Raw genomic sequence first — 7,909 nt, 5'->3', positions numbered from 1 at the left:
AAATATAATTTAATAAGGCGTGGTCCTATATGATGCCGATGTAATTTTTAATAAATCTCGTGCAATAGTACAAAATTAAATTTGAGTAAAATCCCTAACCACTTAAAGCTTTTTTTCCATATTAACACAATTATTTCGAAAATTGATAAAACATTTTTTAAATTTGAAAGATATTCAAATCAGACTTTTTTCAGTAGTTACTAAATATGATTCTTTACAAAATCATGACTTTTTTTAAATGTTTTCCTTTCAAGAGTAGTAAATAAGGATCACTTTAAATACTAACATCTTACGCAATTTTTAACATTTTCTTTTCAAATTTTAAAATGACATTTTTATTATTAGTTTAAAATCACTCGAAAAGTTTCGTTTACTCTTATTGACTATTTATTCAGTTATAGTAAGAAAACGTCAATAAAAAAAAAGTTTTTTTAAAATTTTTATAAAAATGTCAATACCTTCATAAATATTTAAGCTAGGTTTACGGCATTCTGTACAGTTATTACATATAACAGCCAACGTAATTGACATAAGTTACAAGCTTATCGCTATATTTTTTGGCATAGGGTGTTCAAAAACATTGTTTCTTGTTCGTAATTTATTGCCGGCCCCTTAAACCTCCAAAAACTTTAAACTTTTTTGATATGTATGAGAAATTGTACGATATAAGCACTTCCAAAATTTTAAAATAAGTATTTCTTGAAAAATATGAAAAATTGTGTTAGTACAGAGGCGTTTTCATTATTTTGACTTACCCCTGTATTTCAATATCTCGAGAGGTCGCATGTTAATTGAGAAATTTAGTAGTGTAAAATGTTTTAACTAATTTATCATGCTGGTTATATAGTTTAGTGTAGTATAGTATAGTATAGTGTAGTATAGTATTTAGTATAGTATAGTATACTATAGTATTTAGAATAGTATAGTATAGTATACCATAGTATTTAGTATAGTATAATATAGTATACTATAGTGTAGTATAGTATAGTATAGTATTTAGTATAGTATAGTATAGTATAGTATAGTATATAGTATAGTATAGTATATTATAGTATACTATAGTATTTAGTATAGTATAGTATATATAGTATAGTATAGTATAGTATCGTTTAGTATAGTATAGTATTTAGTATAGTATAGTACAGTATAGTGTAGTATAGTATACTATAGTATTTAGTATAGTATAGTATATATAGTATAGTATAGTATAGTATAGTATAGTATAGTATCGTTTAGTATAGTATAGTATTTAGCATAGTATAGTATAGTATTGTATAATATAGTATAGTATAATATTTAGTATAGTATAGTATAGTATAGTATAGTATAGTATAGAATAGAAGAATAAAATAATTAAATATACCTTGCAATTGCGTTGATATTTAACTAAAAAAATTGAATTTTAATTATATAAAAAAGCATTTCCAATTTTTTTGGCAAATGATCGAGCTTTTGGAGAAGCTTCCACATTTTTAATAAAGTTCATTTGCTGCAGTAAATATACTAAGCTAAAAATTAAAAATTAAATGTGGAATATTTAATGTGAAAAAGGAAATTTAATATAATTATGTATATTAATATATTAAAATATTGTTTAATGAATAATTATGAAGTCGGGAGCCGATTCTAGTCTTTTTGTGAATTTGCTTTTGGCAAATGTATAAGATGAAATTAAGTAAAATAAGCTGAATTATAGTTTTTAGAAAGAACTACTTGTTATAAATTGCGTGAAAGATTATTAGTGAAATATAATTCTTTATTCTTAAGCTGGTTAATTTTATTTTGAATTTAAAAGTTGGATAAGAAATACTGATGTAACTAATTGTGAATTTTTGCAGTTTTAAAGTAACACAATACATTGTTATTGGAAATATTGCATAAATATTTCAAATTTTCTATTTAACTTTTATTTGGAATACTTTTTTAAAATAATTTAATAAAAACAAAAAAATATTAAGTAAATTTCGTTTGGTTGGATACAGATATAGTTATGAAGAGTTTAAAAAAGTGAGATTTGTATAAGGAAATCTTTCGTTTCAGAATGAAATTTCGAAAAACTGTATTTTATATTTAATTAAAAGGTCATCAAATTAAAAAATAATCAGGAATTAGAATTAATTTCTGTAAATTAATTTTAATAATAATTAGGAATTAATTTCTGTAAAACAGTCGCTAAAATATAAAAAAATGGTACAATTAAAAAAAGTAATCACCAAGTTGTTTTCTTTGATAATAAAAGTATAAAATAACGGCATAATTGATTGTAATAAATTTTTTATGCTTTTTTAATCCCTTTACATCTCCAATTAATAAATGAAACCTCAATACCCAGGTTTTCTTTTATAAATATTTACTTACTATTTAGCTTTCTTTGATTCAGATCATTATTAGTGCATAATGTTCCGGTCTTTTAAAAAATTGGAAATAAAATTGGAATTTTAATAAAAGATAATGAGATGAATTCGTAACATATTCCATAACTCAAACCTTCATTTAAAGCAGCTAGCTTTGTTATTGACTCAATGATAGCAATTAAATTTCTTGAGAATATCATCATGCATTTCAGCTGACCGTAAAAAATAAAAGTCTTCATTTAAAATATGTTTATTCATAAAACTAATCACCAAACACTGTTCTAAGGAAGAGTAAAAAAATAAAAATTATTCAGAATTTTACGATCTAGACGTATTTTATTGAGAATAAGAACTTTCTAAAGGCATAATAAAAGAGAATTCCATGAAAGTTCCATCCTTGCAAGCTAATAAACTTAGAAGAAAATTCTTTTATTTGATCTTCAAATGAAAAAGGAAATTTTTGTGCAAATACTTTTTTTAAAGGAATAAATCGATGAGCTCATATTTTATGGGAACACTCCCAATTTAAGCGATAATGGAACATATGCGCCAAAGAAGCTGAATAGTAGTAAAAATTTATTTCAGTACTATTCAAATTCTCAATTTAATTATTCAGTCTTAACCTTTACCCTACGACAACTGTGTTCACGCTTTTGTTTCATTTTTGGGATGTAAACGAAAAAGGTTCACACGGTTGTGCATATGGTCCATATGGTTGTCTGGATCAACATTGTCCAAACTTGTACTCATTCTTAATCGAATGGGCGGTTTTATTTATTTATTTTTATTTTGTACATACTCACCGACATTTCAGATTCAGTCGAAATAATTTTTCCAGTGGTAGATAATTTAAACAAATAATTTGATTTGAAACAAAAGTTTTTTTTTTTTAAATGCTTACATATTTACCATTTTTTCAGGATTATCCGGATGTTTCTAGTTTCATGTTTGATGCGATAGTAAAAGTTTGTCATTCATGCATGGTTCTTGTTTTAATAAATTTGTTAAAACACATGTTTAACTACCATCAAATTTAAATAGTATAAACATACATAAGCAAAACCCTCTAGTTTTCTTATTGTGTTTTTTTAAATTATCATGAAAATTGAATTAAGTTTGTGTATAGAACATCATTTCAATATACTACTATCACTACCACTAACACTATACCACCACTACACACTACTATCACTACCATTAACACTATACCACCACTACACACTACTATCACTACCGCTAACACTATACCACCTCTACACACTACTATCACTACCACTATACCACCACTACACACTACTATCACTACCACTAACACTATAACACCACTATACTACTACCACTAACACTGTACCACCACTATACCACTAGGAAATGTTTTTTTGACGAGCCCAAATATGGGCATGTATTATTTACAGGGATACCAACTTCACTTGCTTTGTAGCAAAGTTTCTTCGAGTGGTAGCAAAGTTTATGTTTCAACATATGATTCTTTGTTTAGTAAATTGCCAACCGGCCTGTGTAGGGGGCAGGGAACTGCCCTTGTATCAGAAAGGTTCTGGGTTCGAATCCCGGGCAAGGCATGGATGTTTTTCCTTCTCTGTACTATCTGTTCTCACTGTGGGAGCGACTTTGGCCCACCTAATATGGTGCCCCTGAAAGAGAAGCCAACAAAATAGCCCTGTATTTGCCTGAATTGACGGATGTTAACACATGTGGGCATTGGAAAAAAAAGGAAGAAAAAAATGTTTAGTAAATTTGGTTTAATGTAATTTTAAATACCACAACATATGAATGTTTGAAAAGTGTATATCATAAAAACTCTTATTGTTCCAGTTCCCTCATGATGACACTTTGAAAATATTTGCAAGATTAACCAAAATTCTGAAAGTTTTAGCTTTTGATTGTCTGCCATTCTTTGAATTATTTTGCAAAAAAGTGTAGTGGTTATCTGCATTGCCTGTTGTAATAATTATAAGATACAACTAAACCCTCTGTTATAAAGCTTGGGTTTAATATAATATTAAGCCATTTTTCATTCTTTAATATTGTACAGTAAAGCATTTTCAACGATTTTAATGAATGAAAAAAATGTATCAGTGTATAGTTCTTTTATCTAGAAAAAATTCCTAAAACTTGTGAAGAACTTATTTAAAAACAATATTGAGACAGAATTTTTTGTAAAATTTATTAATTTTGGTAAAAGTGTATAAAAACGCCCGGTGACTGAGTGGTAGCTGTTCGTGCTCTCCTGCTGCTACAGGTCCTGGGTTCGATCTTCAAGCCGGGCAAGGTTGAATCAGCCTTTCATCCCTTCAGTGGGTCGATAAAATGATTACCAAGCATGCTTGGGAACTAAACACTGGGGGTTCCGCGTTCTGCTGACCATCTAACCGGAACATCTACTCCTACTACCCATTGTCAAAGGTCAAGAAAACTGAGATCGGTACAGTAGGCCTTGGCCCTCTATGGGCTGTCGTGCCACTGAGTTTAATTTAAAAGCGTATAAAATCACTAAATTGCTCTAAACATTTCAATTAAATTAGTTCAAAGTGCATTGGAAAAGTTCGGTAGATTTCCCGTATACTATTGAATTTTCTCATTACAAGTAAATGAGAAAAACTGATCATACGCTTTATTAAATAAAATAAATTTTATTTTTATGTCCTGTCAGGAAAAGTTTTGGTTTAATCATCCGGATAAAAGGAAAGAAAGAAAAGAAAATCTATTCCAAGACTGAATTTTCTTCAGAAACTTTCGAAGTAAAATGGGTACAAGCAGTGTTGCATTGGCAGAAGGGTCGACGATGTTCTGCATAGAAATTAGATTGTAAAAGCGTGTATCTACCTGCTCAGCATAGAACTTGCCACCATGTCACGCATTTTTGCTGTATTTCGTCTTTATTTAAGAACTATTTTTTTTCTGCTCTGAGGGTAGCAAGATTCATAAATTCATGAGGGTAGTGAGATTTTGTTAAGTTAAGGAGACAAGCTTTTTTGGAAAGAATATGTTCCTTCTTTGGAATATCAAAGTAATGGAGACTTACAACATCAGGATTCTGTTAAATGTAATCTTTTTACGTGTAAAATTTATAAAAATTACCACAAATTTTTTGTATTGTTGTTTATTTATGACTGAAATATAGTGACAAGATTGAAACATTAAACTGAAATAGTTAACCGCGTGAAATGGCTTGATAATGAATAAAACTCGACTTTTAAACTTGATAAAACTTTGAAAATGATTTTTAAAATAAACTTGACTTGAAAGTTATTTTTATAGTCAATTCTTTGTTAATTCAAAATAATATTTGTTTTCTATTTTTATAGATAATTATAATTGTTACTGACAATATTATTTTTAAAATAAGTATTTCGTAATTTTTCATTAACAGCTTCTTTATGTAAATTTAAAATGTAGTTAAAAAGTCTTATTTTATTATTTTTCAATTATTTAACCAAGTTCAATACATTCTTTAGATAAATTCATCTTAGTTTATTTTTAATTAATCTAACTTTAAATGACGTGAAAAATTGAAATAAGATGCAAGGATTAAAGTACTGATCAATTGTGATGCAAATTATCTAAATCTCCTAAACTTAACCAAATTGGATTTTTTCTTATCCAAAAGGGCTCAGGTGATAAAGTGCGTACCTCCCAATGAGGTGACCCGGGTTCGTATTCCAGGGATAACTGGTTGATACGAATTCTGCACTCGGCTCTCACCGACCACATTGTTGGCGTAAAATATCCTCAGCTGTAGACGGATCATGGGATAAACTCTCCTAACCATCAGGCTAACCATGGGAGCTTTTCGCAGTTTTCCTCTCCAAGTAACGCAAACGTGGGTTAGATCTATCAAGAAGTCCTTCACGAAGGTAAATATCCCCCAATACTTGATCCAGAAGTTCCCTTGTCTTCCGGATTGTGTTCAAAATTACAAGTTTACGCCTTTGAACATTGGTAGTTCTAAAATCACAATTGAGTGATCGGTTGTCCAAAACGACGGTTGTAAAATATAAAAAAATAAAATTTTAAAATATCTAAAATGTTGTTAATATATTAATTGCTTATGTAATTTAAATTTATAGAATATAAGAATATTAAATTTATAGAATATATAATATAAGAATAGTAAATTTATTGTAGTAGCCTTTCGCATTTGTTATACTTTCAACAACTAATTGGATGAGTTTAACCACAAATTTGGAGCGCAATTGAATTTGAACACTCAAACACTTTCACTTCCAGATTCCTCAAAAGATAATGTGCTGTTTATTCGAAATTAAATTTGTTAATTATTAGTAAACTGTGCTTTAAAATATTAATGTGTTTTCATTTAAAATCCTACGGAAAACCGAGGAACAGCACAAATTTTATAGTAGGTATCAATGGTTCTTAACACTAGGTTTACGGACGTTTCTTATATACCTATCTCTACGAACACACGTTAATTTGACGCATGAACCAATACATCACAAAGTTCACGGACGTTCTAATTCCACCACTATTTCTAAATAATTCGTAGGCTTATATAATTCACCACCTTTTATTTTCAAATATACTTAGTTGTTATTTACCATTTTTTTAATTATTTTGGCGTGTCCGGAGCATTTGGTTTCTCTGCACTTAGAAACCAATGTAATTGTATACTATAAGAAAAAAATGAAGATGTGAGATATATATTTATGAAATATTCTAGTCTTTTATGTTACAATACTCGAACTAAGCAACTGAAACCTTCAAAATCTGACGCTCTGACATCAATTGACATTCTGCGTTTGTTCTTTCTATTATTGCTTATCGGCAACAGTTGTTTATCGCTTGTTTTATTAGAGATAACGATATCGGATAATGAATCGAAGTATTGTCTGTATATTCCTATTTACTATTGATGTGATAATTGCCTGCTTACTAAAAATTTTGTCTAAATTATGATAGCGTCAACTTGAAACACATATGCTCAGAGATAGGTATACCACATAGAGAATTTCAATATTTCAACGCTTTTGAAGAAAATAGCCTTCAATATATATTTACTTCAAATAATGGTTAAAAGTCATTACAAGAGATTTAAAATAAAATTTCAGACGGGTTTTATAATTTTCCTTACAAAACTCGAAATGCGTTAAAATGACGCGTCCAGAAAACCTAGTGTAAAAACTTGTATTATGTTTATTATTTTCACGTAAATACAAGTTATGTTTCCTTTTTTTTAAATTACCACTTTAACTAATGTAACTGAGAAATTTTAACAGTGACAGAGAACGATTTGAAGAAAAGTATTGTTTTTACTCATTTCCATCAACTAAAACCCATTTAAAGCTAAAAATGTAGCTGTTTATCCTTTCCGGCGCAATGGTGGTAACACATATTCCAAAAATATTGCAAACCACTAAAAATATAGAACTATTAACTTGGAAAGGTTTTTCAGCCACCGGTTTTTAAGCAGCTGACAAATTATGTTTATATTTATATATGTCAACATGTGTCAACTTTGATTCGATACTAAAATGTTATATTTACCATATTTATCTATGTCAACTTATGTATCTATT

This window comes from Parasteatoda tepidariorum, chromosome 5 (genome assembly GCF_982258835.1).
Source record: "Parasteatoda tepidariorum strain Cologne lab strain chromosome 5, Ptep-v5.0, whole genome shotgun sequence".
NCBI classification, from domain to species: Eukaryota; Metazoa; Arthropoda; class Arachnida; order Araneae; family Theridiidae; genus Parasteatoda; species Parasteatoda tepidariorum.
Note: the sequence above shows the minus strand (reverse complement) of the source record.